The 18,418-nt window shown below is 45.2% G+C and overlaps 1 protein-coding gene across 5 annotated transcripts in view; it reads right to left on the minus strand.

The window, feature by feature from the left end:
* The window catches only part of Mgat4a (alpha-1,3-mannosyl-glycoprotein 4-beta-N-acetylglucosaminyltransferase A), a 116,451-nt gene that overhangs the window by 67,433 nt on the left and 30,600 nt on the right, over nucleotides 1–18,418 (minus strand). The gene's annotated exons all lie outside the window — the stretch shown is intronic.

An 18,418-nucleotide genomic window follows, 5' to 3' on the forward strand; every position in this document is an offset into this window, starting at 1 on the left:
TCCTTGGGTCTCGTATATCCGCGGCTGGCACTACAGTGGTATAGCAGTGCTTAGTGGGAGGTCTCAAACCCAGGACAAATGCTAAGGTACTTATTACCATATCTGAGCAGACTCTGGCCTCAGCTTCTCCCAGCATCCCTCACAGTCTCTACCCTTGTATTGTGACTGGCACACCCCATCCCCTTCTCTAATCTTCTGCCACCAGGGACAACGCTGGACTACCCTTCCGCCAGTGGCTCTTCCCTATATAATCTAGCCATTTGGGCTACTCTGGCCCTTTCTGTCTCTTGGTCTCTTTGTCTTCTCCTCTTCCTCCCCTTCCCCGCCCCTTCACATGGCATAGCTCGGTCTGCTGGTCATGTCCACCCTGGACTCTTCCAGATGCCTCTGGCTGTCTTCTCCCTCGTATATACAACGAGCTTTGTCCTCCACCATACTCAGGAGTAATCGCGTTCTCCTTTTTATTTTTATTTTTTTCCATGCACCTAGCACCCCTCGTCCATTTGCCTCCCTCACTCCAACCCTTCAGTCCCCATGCACTCTGGAATCCACTGGCTGACCTTGATGCCCTGCCAACTTTCTCCTCTACAAAGATGCAGCTACAAACCCTTAAAAGGCTCCTGCAGATCTCTCTGAAAGACCTCTAGTGTCATCTGAGACCATCCCTTGCTGCATCATGATCAAACTACTCAGAATTCTCCAAACACACTCAACAGTGACAATGTAGGACCATCCTCCCAGCCAAACTGTCTCCATCTTCAGTTTTGTTGGGGCTGATCCCCCACCACCACCACCACCAAAATCATCCCAGCTGGGCCTGTTGACTGTTGACCATCCCTCATGATGGAGGGGACAGGAAGGACGGGTCATGAGACTATCCAGTCACCCCTTGCAGTAGTACGTAATTCTGCCCTAATTTCACAGGGTCTGGGAGAGTAAGGCGGCATAAGGAGAGTGTGTTATAACTACACTACAAGCAGGCTTTCCAATGTGGCTGCTTGAATGCCACTTCCACTCCTGTCCATAACCCCTGACCCACTGTTCTGTAAGGAAGCCTATGCATTCACTCTTCCCTTAGGTGACCTCTGAGAACGGTACCTTAGAAGGAGGACCTTAGGGAAGGAACTTTGGCAGCAGCTTTGCACCCTTAGTTCAGCCAACTAACTGCTGTCCAACCCCATCCTTCTTCCTTCGTTTCCTGAAACTTGGTCTACCTCTGAGCCTCCTGGTGGATCTTGGAAGCCTAAGTGGAAGATGGTTGGAATGCCTGCTGACAAAACCTCACAGTTAAGTAGGGAAAAGAGCTAGGTCTAATTATGTTATAGTGCCTTAGATACAAAGTAGCTAGACAGAGAACAAAGGTCTGGAGAGCTTCACAGCCACGCAGCAGGGGGTTGTCTCCGCAAATCCTGAAAGAGGCTAGAGGAAACAGGTGCAGCCTGCAAGAACTGAACTGCAGTAGAATTGTACAGGGCACACCTAGGCCCTCTAGCAGGAGGTCCGACAGCATAAACAAAGGGTTGCAAGTCCATCAGAGATTTAATGCCCAAGGCTGTTGGGGGTGGGAGGCTAATAGTTAAACCACACAGCTCATAGAATTAACTCAGGTACAAGCAGTCTCTTAGAGTTTCACACCAGTTTGCAGATGCCAGCGTAGGGCTAGCCATGCAGGTGGCCTTTCTGATGACAAGTCCCAGGGGTCAACTATGCCAGCTCTTTTCTGTACACTAGGAATCCTGCTAGTACCTCTCCACTTAGCCCCAAATGTCAACAAAGGCAGATCAGCTTAGATTCTCTTAGATTCTTTTTAAACTGTGAGAAAGTGGTCAAGATCAAGACACATAGCTCAGGGATTCAGTACTAGCTTAGCATGCATGAGGCCCTAGGTTCGATCCCCAGTGCTAACAAAAGAAACTGATCAATAATTTATGGAGAATGTATCAAATATTACATAGCTAAACTAATTATGATTGTATTAATAGAATACTGCATACCAAGTAAACGTATGACACAGGAGACAATTATCCTACAGTAAACAATAAAAGTAAGTTATGTGCCTAGTATGATGGTCATTTTAAAGATGATACAAGGCAGGCAAGGTGGCTTGCTACCAAGCCTGAGGACCTGAGTTCAATTCCTAAGACCTACTGATAGAAGGAAAGAACCAACTCCTCCAAGTTGTCCTGACCTCCATACACACACACACACCATTTATTATTATTATTATTATTATTAATACAAGGGTCTTTGTGTAGATAGTTCTCACACGTTTTTGTTGTGTGTGGTAAGCAAGTTTGTGTGGAGGCTGGAGATCAATGCTGGGTGCCTTCTCCTATTGCTCTTCATTTTATAGGCAAAGCTCAGCATTGTGACTAGACTAGCTGGTCACGCCCCCCCCCCCTTCCCGTGAGCCTCCTGTCTCCACCACCACCAGGATTACCAAAAGGAAAAAGGCAGCTTTTTGCATAGGTATTGGGGTGGGGGTCAGAACCCGAGGTCTCATGGTTATGTAGCTAAGGCTACTCCCTACCACCGCAGCCTATAGTGCTCAGACTTTTGTTCTCAAAATAATCAGTGAGCCTTAAAGAGCTTTTATATGAATTATGCCAATATTCATATTAGCAATTAATGTTAGGATCTATCAAAAATACATGCTATAAAAGTCAGGAGGACACTTTGAAAACACCAGCAAAGCTGGGCATGGTGATGCCTGCCCCATACCTGGAAGGCTAACACGGAAGGATTATGAGTCTGAGTGTAGTCTGAGCTACGCAGTGATGCCCTTTCTCAATAACACAGAACAAAGCAAACAATAAAAAGAATGACATGCTTTTATCCAATCTCATGCATGTCTGGCTTAGCAGAAAACAACCCGACTCTCATAACTATGCCTGCACCTTTACAACACTGGGGCAGGCCCCTCGCTTACTACTATGAAATCGTCTCATACTCGTGAGCCTCCCGAACAGGCTAGAGGTCCTGGTTCCTTCTAGATTACATTTTGAGAGCCACTAGTACAGAAAAATGAAAGCCGAAGGTTGCAAATGCTGCCGCTGCCGCAGATTCCTCTCCCTGGCCTTTAAAACCCCCAAGCATTTGCATCCCACTAAGCAGCCAGTCCTCCTCCTGTCTCTGTGCTGTCGGAGATGAGATGCTTTTATCCAGACAGTCACCGTCCAGTGGGTCTACAGCTGGACAACTGCTCCTATCTCCAAGATCTACTTGGCAGTCTTTCTGAAGTAGCACCAGAAAGCCAGTTAGCTAATGTTCTGTAATAACCCAATGTTCTCAATTTAGTCTCCGCTAATATGTCACCCATGAATAATTTCCTTTCAGAGTTAAGAATACATGCAGCATAGATTCCAGACAACCTGGGGCACAGCACATGCCTGAACAGCTTTCCAACCTGGAAAAATTCGATTAGGAGACTGTTTTAGGAAATGGCTGCCAGCCAGCTAAGCTGAAGGGAAAATAATAGCATTCCCAGGCCAAGGGGTCCAACTGTCAACGTTAATACATAAACAAGTCAGGCTGCTGGCCAACTTGGCAGAGCCCAGGTCCACACTCTGGCCCCTCTTAGGACTTGTTTTGAAACCAGGTTCTCACTTATAATGCCTAACTACCCTTTTCACATACACAGGCAGTGTGGCCACAGCAGTGATCTCATGGGCTGAGTTTTCAGAGCCCCCTACAAAACACAGCACCTGATGAGACAGGGGTGCCTGGCTTCTGGCAAAAAGGCAAGTGGAGACTCACAAATCCTCTCCCCATGAAAGCAACTACAAGGCTGGTTAAGAGTCAAAAACAGCCATTTCAGTTACTCTGGAAGTAAACCAGAGCCAGTTCACAGACTGGCAAGTGTTCACTCATTAAAAAAAAAAAAAAAAAAAAAAAGCCTGGATTTGGGTTCTAAAGAACAGCACAAAGCCTCCCGCACTTTCTTCCTGAAGCCACCCTCATCCCTCCCCAGTTCTGCCATGTCAGAAGGTCAGCAAGGGGTGGGGAGGCAGGCCTTGGAAACTAACTTCCCTGATCCCCCAAAGGGTTCATCTGATGCCCAGTGTTGCCAGTGCACTTAGCAATTGACAGGCAGAACAAAGACTAGCCCCAGGCTCTTGCTGCATTTGGAGTGGGCAATGGGCTGGCAGACCAGCCAGACACTCAACAGGAGTTCCCAGAAGACAGCTCTGTAAGGTTTCAAATGCTCTTTACAAATGCCAAGTTTACCAGAGGCTATGAGCATGCACAGCAGCAACCGGAGCCAGTCTAAGCTATGCACACACACACCTGGCCAATAAAACCTGCACACACACAGAGAAGAGTGAGCGCAACAGCCAGAGGGAATCCATGCTGGGACAGACGGGAGCAGGGTGCATGTGTGCGTGTGTGTGTGCAGCCCAGAAGGCAGCTGTCCACTTGGCCCCACAACTGAGAAGTCTTACAGTATTGGATTGAGTACTGAACCCCACACTGTGTGGACACCAGTGTGAGTATAACTGGTGTGATCATAAAAAGAGAAAGAGCTATAAGAATATGTTCTGGCAGGGAGTGTGGGGAGGAGGTGCCTAGGCGGGCCCATGCTAAGGCATCCCCTCCCCCTGAGAGACCAGCCACACGATGGTATAGTATAGAATAGAGTTTATTTAGGGCATAGGGAAGGGAATTAAGAGTGTAGTAGAGGCAGAGAAAGGCAGAGAGAGGGAGAGAGTAGAGAAGTAGAGGCTGGGCATGACCACATTGGGGGGGGGGCATGGGGAAAGGGGAGGCAAGGGTAAGAGAGATAAGAGAGTAAGAGAAAGAGGAAGGGCCAACCAAGCCTACCTGGTTGTTGCCAGGTAACTGTGGGGCAGAGCATACCTGGCTGCTGCCAGGAAGTGTGGGGGTGGAGTTTAGACAGAATACCAACAATAACCCCTCCAAGACGGCATAAGCTTAACAAGAAAGGCAAAAACTAAAACCCAACTACAAAGGCTCCCAGATACAGCGAGCAACACAGACTTTGAGATTTAGTCCAGTCCCAATCCAGGTACTAAACAACTGAGCTAACAAGATCACTAGCACCTTCAGGGGTATTAAGTAAGACTCTTGTTTGCATCAATGTATGGAGTACTCTATACATTGTATACAATGTATACAACATTCATTAGACTAATAGAGGAAAAAAAATAGTATGACCTGGGCCCGCAGGAAAACTCAGCTGGTAAAGCACTTGCAGCCAAGCCTGACTATCTGAGTTCGATTCCTGAGACTGGAAAGTGAAAAGAAAGGTGTTCTCTGACTTCCACAGGCACAGCACAGCACATGCACACACCCCAAAAGAAGACATGAAAAATAATTTAATTGTGACCTAAGCTGGTTGAGGTATAAGAAGCAATCAATAAAAATGGTCTTGGGGGAGCTACAAGATTTTGAGTTTAACAGACAGTCTTTAAGACATCTACTGCCAATATGCTTTAAAACAAAATAAAACCATGCCAGGTGGTACTGGTGCATACCTTTAATCCCAGCACAGAGGCAGGTGAATCTCTGAGGTCGAGGCCAACCTGGTCTCCAGAGTGAGTTCCAGGACAGCCAGGGTGACACAGAGAAACCCTATCTTGGAAACAAACAAACAAAAAAAAAAAAAAAAAAAAAAAAACCTAAATAAAATTACATGTAAAGAATGGGAACAGTGGGCGAAGCGGACTCAAAGGAGATGGACAATAAAGAAAGGTGGGACAAAATGGAGACCCGAGTTGCCACAGTACCTAAAGTGGAAACTCACCAGAGAGGGTCAACCACAGACTTCAGACAGATGGACAGAAAAGCCACGGATGCGGATCAGGGAATAGACGATCCAACCTGAGGAGCCAGTGGAAAAACAGAGCAAAGAAACTGAACAGAGTTTCCTAATAAGTTAGGACCAACTGTGCCTGGAGGAGAAATGATAGAAGGGGGGGGGGGATGGGCAAGGAAAGTGGGACAGAGGGAAAAAATACATGAATACGTTTCTACAAAGCAATAGAGTTCTACAAGCTGGCAAACAGGGCTATTTCCTTAACTTAAGAAAAAGAAAACACACACACAAAGCCAGGTAGTGGTGGCACACACCTTTAATCCCAGTACTTGGGAGGCAGAGGCAGATGGATTTCTGAGTTCCAGATCAGCCTGGCCTACAGAGTGAGTTCCAGGACAGCCAGGGCTACACATAGAAACCCTGTCTCTAAAAAGCCAAAAAAAAAAAAAAAAGAAAAAAACCAAAAAACACACCTACAAAAAAGCCCTACGGTTGAGCCTACACTCACACTAAGATCGGAATGGCCTAATGCTACACTAGGAGCCTCACTAGGGCAACAAGACAAGACAAAGAAAGGCTACACAGATGTCGAAGGAAGAAACAGCCACAAGATCTCCTGGGACTAAAATATAATTTGAACAAAGCTGCTGGGTAGAGGTAACTATATAAATGAACTATACAGACATGTGTGGGAGGAGTATGGCTGGGGCAATTGGTTTCCTGTATTGCAGCAATGAACAACCAGAATTTTTAAAAAATGGTATTATCTTAGAGAGCACACGCACACGTGTGCATGTACACACACACACCCTAGATACAAACCGAACAATGTATATATGGAAAAACTTCATGATTATTCTGAAACAAAGACACAAATATTCAGATATTTCAGGGTATTAGCTCTTCCCAACTTAATCCATACAGAAATACCAGTAAAACCAAAAGTGAGTTTCATAGTTATCATCACACACATAAAATCTAGGCTGAGATAACAATGAATACATGGTTGATTGGATGTCAGAGGTCAATTAAACCACATGACACAACCCAGCATTCATTGTTTTTTATTTTAATACAATATCAATAAACTAGGAACTTCCTACATCTATGAGAGGCGATTCCTCAAATGATTAAAAAAAAAAATGCCTATAACTTTTAAAAGATCTGCACTGAAATTAATCACACCGGACCTCTTAGGAACAAAGCAGGTATGTCTATCCTGGTCACTTCTACCCATTATGCTGTTTCTAGCTAGTACAGAAAAGACAAAAAAGAAAGAACATAAGTAAGGAGAAGCTTTAGAAGTTTCTAGAGCTAGCAATGTAGCTGAGAATCGGTGGCAGAGCACAACGGTTCAGCACGTGCAAGGTTCAGAGTTCAAACCTCGCCGCAACAAGAACAAAAGATGCTAAGGGCAGATGGGTCATATACAATGAATATAGGACTCGCCTTAATAATCACCAAAAGACAGTGCACACAGTCTTCCGAGTAGTCAGAGGACATCTAAGCTAGGGCGTGTGCATGCCTGTATCCCCAGTACCCTCGGGAGACTGATACACAAGGATCCTGAGTTCACAGCAAGTCTTCCGGAGGATGCACCACAGCACCCAGGTCAGGCAGCTCACAGCTATTCTCATCCTCAGCTCCAGAAGATCAGAGGTCCCTGGCCTCTGGCTTCTGCTGGCACCTGGATGAACTTACCTGCCTATGTGCATACTACACACAGTTTACAATTATACACACACAGGGGGCTTAATTTAAAAAGCATACAACATGGGGCTAGGGAGATGGCTCAGTGGACAAAGCACATGCCATACAAGGATGAGGATCTGAGCTCAGATACAAAAATAAAGGCAGCACACTGGGATGAAGTGTAAGATTGAAACAGGCAAATCCCCAGAAGCTCACAGGCTTGCTAGCCCGACTTATCAAACAGTAAACAAACAAAAAAAAAAGATCCTGCCTGAAATGAGTCTGAAGGCAAATCCTTAAGGTTGTCTGCTGACCTCCACACGCACACAGGAGCACATGTGTGCACATGCGTGTGCACACACACACACACAGAAGGCAGGAGGGGGGAGTTACCATTCAACAAACAGTAAGCTTTCCCTGAAGCTCTTGATCTTCTGTCTAGAACTGCGCTTACCAGCGGTGCCAGAAGAAAACAATAGGGAAGTAATGAGCATCAGGTCACTGAGAGCACAGGGAGAAAGAGCAGAGAGGTCCCAACATGCCAGCTGGGGGGACAGGACCAGGGGATGAATGCTGTAGACATGGTTACAGCAGGAGCGAAGGTGGCCATCGGCATGCAGTGATATTAGATATTCCTGGATCCCGAGAACTTAGAAGCTGAGCTGGGCCCTGAGGGCTGAGATCGGGAGCCTCTGGACTATGAGCACAACTCATCTGCCTTCACCTGTCACCTGCCACCATCAGCAGCACCCCTTGCAACAGCACCTTCCTCTGAGCACCCCTTCTCTGCATCCAGTTTCCTGCCTTTCCTTGGTGCTGATGCCCTCTCACTGCAGAGTGAGCTCAGTCCTGTCTGCCATTCTGCCAATGCCACCCCTCCTTGCCCTGCTTTATCGGCCTTCCAAGACCACCCTGCCTTCTCAGGGGTTTTCTGACTCTCCCTGCCAAATATCCCTTTCTCCTGCCTCAGCCCCCACCACACCACACCAGCTCCATTTACTCTTAGTGCCCACTTCTATCTGATAGAAGAGCTCAGTCTTAGCTGCTTCACTGTTACCTGCCCCTCGCCATCTCCGAAAGTGGCTCTATGGCAATGAGGATATCCCCTGTCTCACTTTGCACACCGACACCAGGACCTAGCGTCCCAGCACCTAGCATGTTCTGAATAAACACTAGATGAGTGAGCAATTAACCAAGCAGAAGAGAGAAAAGGAATGTCAACAAGAACACTGCCAATAAAACCACTAATGTCCTCTAAGTAAATTTCTCCCAAGACCTGAGCCTTTACCATGGTAGTCTCAATTAGAGTCATTGTTCAATTGCTGCACTCGTTTAGCAGAGTACCCCTGGAGACTGCAGCATCAACAGCACAATTCACATCAAAAGACACTCTCCTTAAGCAGGTCTCTGGCATTCCCACAGATACTTGACTCTTAATCCCACATACAGATAAGGAAACCCAGGCTACCTTGACCCCAGGGTCCCATCAGGGAAAAAGGAGCAAAGGTCATTTCCCTTGAGAAGACTGTATGATGTCTGCCCTCGCTGAACACAGCCATACCAGCTTCCATGAGCTTCCATGCACTGACCAAAGGAATGACTCTCCCAGGGATGTACTTTCAGGGAGCCAGGAAGCCCTCCCCAGCCCTGGCCACACGCTCAGTTAAGATGTTTCTGTTCAAACAAATTTGTGTTTTCACAAGCTGGACCCAGCTTTGGCAGGACTTTTGAACCTTCTGACCCAGTGCAGTTGAGGTTTCTCTTCAGTGATGCTGATCTCTGATCTTTCTCGGAACCAGCCTGGATACTAGCTTGTCTTGGCACTTCCTTGTCTAAACAAATTAATTCACTATCTTCACACTCAACCACAAGGAACATGTGTGAATGTAGCCAAAATTCTAGAGCCAAAATAACACACGAGCAGGCCCATCCCACTTCCTGATAAGAGTCCTTGTTCCCCTCTGAAACCTCATGAACCACACCCCAGCTGACTTCACTTCTCCCAGAACTCTTGTCTTCCAAGATCCCACAATAATGGACCCATAATTCCACCATAAATTCTGCTAACAGCACTCACAGGCTTTTTTTGCCCCAAGTTTTAAATTCTTCCAACATTATTTCCTCAAACCATTTCCAAAGGCCTGAGAATCACAGCAACGATTTACCGCAGCAACGGCTGGCTCCTCCGTGTCTCGGACCAATTTTTAGTCTGAGTTTTAACTCTTTTCCTGTTGCTATGATATCCAGAAAAGCAAAGCATTCTAACAAAAGCAGCTTGAGGGAGAGTTTATTCTGGCTCACAGCTCAAGGGGAAGCCCAAGCAGCAGGAGCTTGGAGCAGATCATCACATCCACAATGAGGAAGCAAAGAACGATGCATGCAAGCTGCAGCTCAGCTCTCTTTCTCCACTTACATACTCCATCCAGCATCCAGCCAAGGAATGGTGCCGCCCACAGTGGACAATGCTGCCTACAGCAGTTGACACCATCAAAATAATCCCACACAGGAATACCTAGAGGCCTATCTCCTGGGGGTTCTGGTGTCTGTCAAACTAACAACACTAACCATCATAGAATAGCTCCAACTTAACTGACACCCCAGGGCAGTGGCTAATAACAGTCTCTTTGCTCTCAAGTACCCTGGATAATAAGTTATATACGATGACTCATTGTAGAAGAAATAACAGCCACTAAAAGTTATCTATAATGACTCACGGTTAAGGAAATAATAACTACTTAAAGTTACCTATAGTCAGATCATTATGTGAGTGGCATGAACTTAATGAAAACCCACCAACAAACAATACTATATACTATAGTGTACTATATATGCTAATACACACTAATAACCAGTGTAACTAAAACCACTAAACTAATAACCACTAACAAATACTATATACTATAGTATACTATATGCTATATGTTATATACTACTATATACTATATACTAGCTTATACTACTATACCCAATATACTTCTATGTTCCATACACTATCATATACTAATACTACTATATACTGTATACTATACTACATACTGTATACTATATGTGTACAGTATATAGTAGTATATAGTATATAATAGTGGGTCTAACATTGTGTCTTAAGTGTTACTACCATATACAGACAGAAAACCCAGGTCTGTTCTCTGACCTTCCCTATGACTTAGTATGAAAAGTGAGCTAGAGGCTCAAGATACCACACATTTCATGACATTGGGAAACTCAGCATGAGCCTCTCTGACAAATGGGTCAAAGTTACAAGTTCCCACCACACAGCCATATTCCCCACCAGCCTAAGAATGCGCTGCACTGCCTAGGTTTACCTTAGCAACTCTGCAACAGACCAGCCAAGCTCATGCCATCTCCCCTGGGAATTAAATACCAAAGGCACCGCTGACAACAGGCTCCTTATCCAGCTTGTGATAAGAGGAAACTTACAAGATTAGTGAGGTTTTTCTAAATTTGACAGGCTAGCCCAAGTGTTGCTGGAGGTTTCAAGAGAGATCTATCTCAAATAATGAGATGGAAGGAAGGATAGAGAGACAGCTCAGCAACTAGAAGCACACAGAGGACCCAAAAGCTATCAGAGGACCCCAGTTCAGATCCTGGAACCAAGTCAGGTGGCTTACAACTGCCTGCAATTCCACCTCTAGGGAACCCAATGCCCTCCTCCAGCCTCTGTGGGCACTGCACTCATGTGTACATTGTCACACAGAGGCATATATGGACACATATGATTAAAAATAAATACGAAATAAAGTGAAGAGCAAATGAGGAAGAGAGCTGACAGTGACCTTGACAAGGATACACATATGTGTGTGCATCTACTCACAGGAACACACACACACACACACGCATACAGACACAGACACATAGACACACATACGCAGACAGATACAGACACCCATACATAGACACACACACACATATATACACACAGACACAGATACACAGACACACACACAGATACAGACATATACATACACACATACATACACACATACAGACACGGACAGACACAGACAAACATACACACACAGACACATGCACACACAGACAAACACACAGACAGACAGACAGACACACACACACACAGAGAAAGAGAAGGAAAAAACAGGGTATGAGATCTAGCTATTGGATGAAAGGGAGGAAATGCTGAGATAAAATTCAGATGATGATGAGTGAACAAATAAATACGAGCTCTTATACCATAAATCTGAAGGTCAAGTTCTCCGGCTTATCCTTCCTTCAGCTGAAAGAAGTCAGGTAGGGTAAGGGAAGCCTAGACATCTAGCTGAGGACTGGGACAAGTCCTGAAACACTCAACTCTTTGTATACACAAAGTTTCTTGAGGGTGGGAGAGTGTTACTTTGAAATGATAACCAAGGAGGGAAGAGAGACTTCTCTGTGCCAAAGCCTGCCATTACAAAGTGAGTTCAGGTCCACCTGCAGCTTGCTACATGTGAAGAAACAAGGTATTTCCACTTGGCTCTTCACATTCCATGAACCCTCAATAGACCTAATAGCTCTTTCTTCATGGACCTGGGACTCCCTGATGCAAAGCTTTGGGGTGGGTAACTCATCTGAAGGGTAGGGAGAGCATAGCAGAACATGGCTGGCTGAACTGAAGCCTGCCATTGCTAAGTCCCAGATTCTGACCTGTCAGAAAGTTCCTACAGAAGAGCTCTTCAAGTATACCTGAGTCCACACCTTCCGGTAGGAAAATAGCTGTAGACGAGCCTGGAAGCTTGGAAACAGGTTGAGTAGGCTGGGATACTTTCAGGGTCACCTGGGAAGATATTGACACAGAGAACAGCTCAAGAGGACCCTCAGTGGCCAAACTGCTTTGTTAATTTGAATAAAGGGTTTATTGATATATTTGGGTTCTTCTTTCCTCTAATGAGCATATAAAAAAAATAAGCTTGTAGATGTAGATGTATAGCTGCATCTATTTGTGGATATCCAAAGTGGGAGGGAACAGGAAATTTTGTGTAAGGTCTGAAGTAAGCCACAGGAATGAAGTAGGAAAACAAGAAACAAAGATGGTTGGTGCAGAGGTCACACAACAAACTAAAATATAAATATATGGCCTTGGGGGCTGTGGCTATGGCTCAGTCGGTAGAGTGCTTACCCAGAGGCCCTGGCTTGATTCCCAACACCACATAAATCAGGTGTGGTGCTACACACCTGTGATCCTAGCCTCCAGCCTGGAAAGCAGACAGATCATACATTCAAAGGTCATGTCTTAGTTTCACAACAAGTCTCGAGGACCAGCCTAGACTACAGGAAGACCCTGTCTTAAAGAAGAAAAAGAAAAGCAACCAATATCTAACCCACAATGATAAACAACATCCTCTCATCCCAAGAAAATTCTAGGCAGCTTTCTAACAAGAAAGGTCCCAAAAAGGAGCACTGTGTCTGCAGCATCTATTAGGACAAGGCAGGAGCCAGAGAAGTCGGTTTCCAATGGGGATAAAAACAACAGGGGGAAAAACGCCTCATTCATTTAAAAAAAAAATTTTTTTTAAAGTAACCAAAACAACAACAAAACAAAACAAAAACAAAAAACATGGACAGGCCAGAAACTTCTCTGCCCAGTGGGATCCAGAGGGCACCTAATAAGTTTAACTCAGAGAAGAGAGGGGAAACAAACAAACAAACAAACGAACAAAAAAACCCAAACCCTAGCATCAGCTTTATGTTACTAAGTACCTGAGATAATTACTGTATAAAGAGGAAAAGCTTGCTTTGGCCCAGTTTCCAAGGTTTCAGTCCATGACTGCTTGGCATGTTGCTTTGGCCTGGGGCACACAAAGTAGCATGTTAGGGAAACATCTCACTCACCCAAGGATGAGAAAAGGAAACAGGCCAGGGTCTTACAGTCCCCTTCTGCCCTGAATGAGTTACCTCTCACTAGACACCACCACTTAAAGTGTCCACTACCCCTCCATGTTGTCAAGCCTCTAACACTTGGGTCTTTAGGGACACTCAAGAGCCAAACTATAGTATGACCCAACCCTATAGATAGCTCAGACGAGACTTAACTTGAGAGGGGTTAGTAAATAGGTCTCTGCCTCCAAAACATGCCCCTTAGTGACCCCCAATTCTGCTGGGCATGGTGGTCTGTCTCAGAGACATTCACTCTTTGTTTCCTGCCTATTAGCCCCCAAAAGATATAAAAAATAATAATCACACTCAAACCTTAGGGAAGTTAAAAAATAAAAGAAAAGAGCTGTGTGTGGTAGCTTGAACCTGTAACTCCAGAACCCAGGACGCTATGACAGGAGAATCAACACAAACCCTAGGGCAGTGTGGGCTTACAGTGGGTAGGTCCAGAACAAACAGCCTGAGAAGGGCCTGAGAGAGGGTCCAGTAGTTAAAAGCATATATATTCCACTTGCAACAGACTCAACGTTGGTTTCCAGGTCCCAACAGCAGCTCACAACCACCTATACAAAAAGCAACTGTTTTTTTTCCTCCTAGAAATAATTGTCTCTGAGGCTTACTGCCTCCGTCTGCTAACCTAGGCCCAGTCCTGGAAGCTTCTAGCCTCTGTACAATTCTATCTAGACCTAGAATGTTTTCAGCTTTCAGCCTCTGAGACTTACTGCTGAATAAGCTCACACTTTCTAGTTCTTTCTGGACTCTGGTCAAACTCTGGACTCTTGTTCTGGCTCAAACTCTTCTCCAAGCTGACTGATTTAATCTGGCTTCTGTCTCTGTCTCTCTGTCTGTCTGTCTGTCTCTCTCTCTCCCCACCCCCCACTCTGTGTGTGTGTGTGTGTGTGTGTGTGTGTGTGTGTGTATGTCTGCATGTGTCTGTGTCTGTGTGTGTGTGTCTGAGTGTGTGTGTGTCTGTGTGTACTGCCCCCTCAGGTACCTTCCCTTCCCTCTCTCTTCTCCTTAGCTCTCTCTTCTCCTTAGAGTTCAGCATATCCTAGCCTCTCAAATCTATCTCTGACTCATTACTTTTTGTCTGGCACTCAACTAGACCTCACTTTCATACCTGGATCCTTCTTTAACTTCATTTTGAGACAAAGGTATGTGCTAAGGGTGTGTCTGTACTCCAGCCACAGGGAATAAAGGTGTATGCTAAGGGTTGAGCCCACCACACTTAGAAACAAAATCTCAGGGTTCATAGTGTGATCAAATATCCTGCAACACCTTTAAATCTCGGGCCACACCCTCTCCTGGCCTCATACACTCATGTGCACATGCCGACGCAAGCACACACATAAATAAATATATATTATACATTCATTTATATTATAAATAATTATTTTTAAAAATAAGCATGCTTTAGAAAAGAATGAAGTCTGCCACACTGATAGCTTTGAATAATTTTAAACATACGGTTTGCTGGATTTGTGCCTCTTTTGTCTGATTGTACTGCTTTAAGTTTAAAACAATTGAATCATATCTTTACATATAAAGGAAAAAACGATACATGCATATTCACAGGAAAGAGCCCCATTATAATCGGTCCCCTCTGTGTGTGAGAGACAGACAGACAGACACACACACACACACACACACACACGCACACGCACACATACATTTTACAGGAAGTAAATGTAGGCCAGGTAAGATAATGACACTTGTGGTCACAAACTCCTCCAGGATCACCAGACCTCCTGCGACATTACCCTGCTCCGGGCTAACAGAACTTTCTAGCCCCTATGACCTCCTGTCTACCCAGGTCACTTCCTGCTCTCATCTACTCTTTTTTCTGCTGCTGGGTCACACAGGTTACCAGTTAGCCCTCTGTCAAGAGGGCACACATAGGTGCAATCCAACACCTACGTGGCAGTGAAGCCTTCCCCTTTTATTTCTATCTCCATTAGGAACAACTTGGACACCACCTCTAGTAAGAAGTCTTTGCAGACGCCTCACGGAAAGGAGTTGTTGCTACAGCCTATCACAGACATCCAGCCACGGCCCCAGGCATAGGTAAGTGAGCCTTCTGTGGCCTCCTGTGACTCATCCTTCATTCCTACCTCAGCTTTCCTTCAGGGGTCAGGTTCTGTGCTTTGCTCCTGTTCATCTTCTTATCACTCAGTGTCAGAGCAGACAGACGGCATTCTGAACACTTGAGAATGGACGGCAGGCAGGAAGCTAAATACAAGCTACATTAAGAAATGAAACATGGGGCTGGCGAGATGGCTCAGTGGTTAAGAGTGCCGACTGTTCTTCCAAAGATCCTGAGTTCAAATCCCAGCAACCACAAGGTGGCTCACAACCATCTGAAACAAAATCTGATGCCTTCTTCTGGAGTGTCTGAAGACAGCTACCATGTACTTACATATAATAAATAAGTAAATCTTTTAAAGAAAAAGAGAGAGAGAGAAATAAAACATAAGACCTGGTTCCTGCTGAGAAGGGCCACGAGAAAGCTCCAGAAATTTCCAGGTAGAATGCCCAAAGTCTTGTCACCTAAGGCAAGGAAAGTCACGACATTTGCCTTGTGCTAGTACAACATACCTAGCTGTTCCTATGGGAGTCTGACCAAAACCTGTTTCCTCTGCCTAACCAGGAAAAGTGCTCAGACAAGGGCAAAGCAAGCCTTTAAAATAACTGGCAAGTCTATGCTGAAGTATCCAGTAGTGAGGCTAATTTTTTTTGGTTTAGAAAACTGTAGTCTGGGGCCAACTTGATCGCTTAATGGGTAAAGTCCTCTGCCGCCTAGCCTATTGTCCTGAGTTCAGTTCCCACAACCCACGTGCTGGAAGGAGAGCCAACTCCAGCAAGTTGTCTCTGACCTCCATCTGTGCACGAGTACACACACACTAATACAGAAAATGTTAAAAAGGTGCCCTGTAAGTTGTTACAATGGTTGGTAACGCTCTGGGGAAGTATGAAGGAACTCTGTAGACTAGGTTTTATAAATTGATTGCATATATAAAATCATTTTGCACTAGAAATGTTTCAAGCAAGCAGCAGTTGCTTACTGTTTATCTCTATACTGCATTTGCACCCCCTCCCCTCCCCCTCCTCCTGTACAGCAGAGTGGGATTTTTGTGTGACCGGCTGAACCATTAGTCCCAGACTGAGCCTGACAATGCCCAGCACTCAAAAGCTGTGCAACGGACCTAAATGGACTCGCAACGATGGGGTACTACAAACCTCGGGCTCACCTTTAGTCTCTCCTACTCTGCTCAGCTTTCTGTGCTCTGTAAGAAAAACCTAGGGTAGAGGAGATAGCTCAGTCAGTAAAGTACTAGTCTTGGGAACACAAGGACCAGAGCTGAATCCTCAGAAACCACACTGGGGAGGCAAAGGCAGGAGAATCCCCAGGTCTCTAGCCTATTAGGCAAGCTGCAGGCTAGTAAGAGACTGTCTTTTTATTAAAAAAAAAAAAATGACTCAAAAACCTAAAAAATATTAAAAAAAAATTGTGAAACGTAGTTGTGTTAACAAACTCGACCAGTTCACAAATGAATACAGCTTTTGATGCCTTCAGCAGGCACTCCTGTAAAGGACTTGAGTTTCCAAGGAACAAAACCTGACATGGTCCACTGGCCTGAACTCATACACACACTCACTCTCTCTCTCTCTCTCTCTCTCTCTCTCTCTCTCACACACACACACACACACACACACACACACACACACCAGTACATATGTAAATATACACATATAGGCAGACACACTAAAGAAAAAAAAACTTTAATTAAGGGGCTGGAGAAATAAATGGCTAATGTTAAAAAACATTTGCCATGTTTTAAGAAGATGCAAGTTTGAGCCAGGCAGTGGTGGCACATGCCTTTAACCTTTAACCCCAGCACTCGGGAGGCAGAGGCAAGTGGATTTCTGAGTTCAAGGCCAGCCTGGTCTACAGAGTGAGCTCCAGGATGGCCAGGGCTATACAGAGAAATCCTGTCTCGAAAAACCAAAAGAAGAAAAAGAAGAAGAAGAAGAAGAAAGAAGAAAAAGAAAAGAAAGAAAAGAAGGAAGAAGAAAGAAGAAGCAGAAGCAGCAGCAGTAAGTTTGGTTCCCAGCATCAATACTGAGCAAGTCACACACACACACACACACACACACACACCTGTAACTCCAGCTCCAGAGGATCTGACATTCTCTTCTGGCCTCCACAGACAGAGTTCTCTCATGGCATATGTATACACAAATACATGCGAACATATACATAAATTAAATCTTAAACAAACAAACAAACAAAAAAACCTAACTGTTTTTGTCTGCAAATAGAAGAGACAGCTTTCAATAAAATGCTCTGATGTTCACAGAGTGTCCCCTAATATCCTGAATACAAGGTTGCATGTTGTCTCCTGGGCCTGGTGACGACACAGCCAAGACCTGCGACTTGCAGAAGCAGCAGGCAGATAGCAGCTCTCCCAAAGTCAAATAGCCAACACTGACCTCCTAAGGAACCACATTTGAAAAGCTGTAGTCGAAGGCTGGTTGTATTCTCCAGCTGATAGCAATACCGGAGCAATAAAGCAAAAAACAACCAATAAAGCAATCAGCCAGAAGAATGGAAGAGTGTCCTGGAGCAACTATATAACCAGGGAGAGGAGCCTCCTGGATAAGTCAGCAAGACCTTAACAACAAGAGCCCAGCCAACCAGGTCAGCAGCTCCTGGAAGGTGGGAGACCCAGCACCCAGAACTGCTAATATCCGTCCATCTAAAATGTCTAGCAGTCTTCAAAATATAAAGAAAAAGAAAAACATGGAGGTGTGCAAAGAAACAGCTCATGCGTCTGAATAAGGCAAGAAACAGAGACTGCCTTTGAGTGGAGCCAGATGATGGTCTGCAGGGTTTGCTCCAACTTAAAAGAAAGAAAGGGGGCTGGAGAGACAGCTAGCTCAGCAGTTAGAGGCACGGACTGCTCTTCCAGAGGACCTAGGTTTGCTTCCCAGCACCCACACGGTGACTCACAACTATCTGTAACCGCAGCTCCAAAAAAATCTGACGCCTTCTTCCGGCCTGCA

This window comes from Mus caroli, unplaced genomic scaffold, assembly GCF_978045245.1.
Source record: "Mus caroli unplaced genomic scaffold, Mus_caroli_1 scaffold_1, whole genome shotgun sequence".
Lineage (NCBI taxonomy): Eukaryota > Metazoa > Chordata > Mammalia > Rodentia > Muridae > Mus > Mus caroli.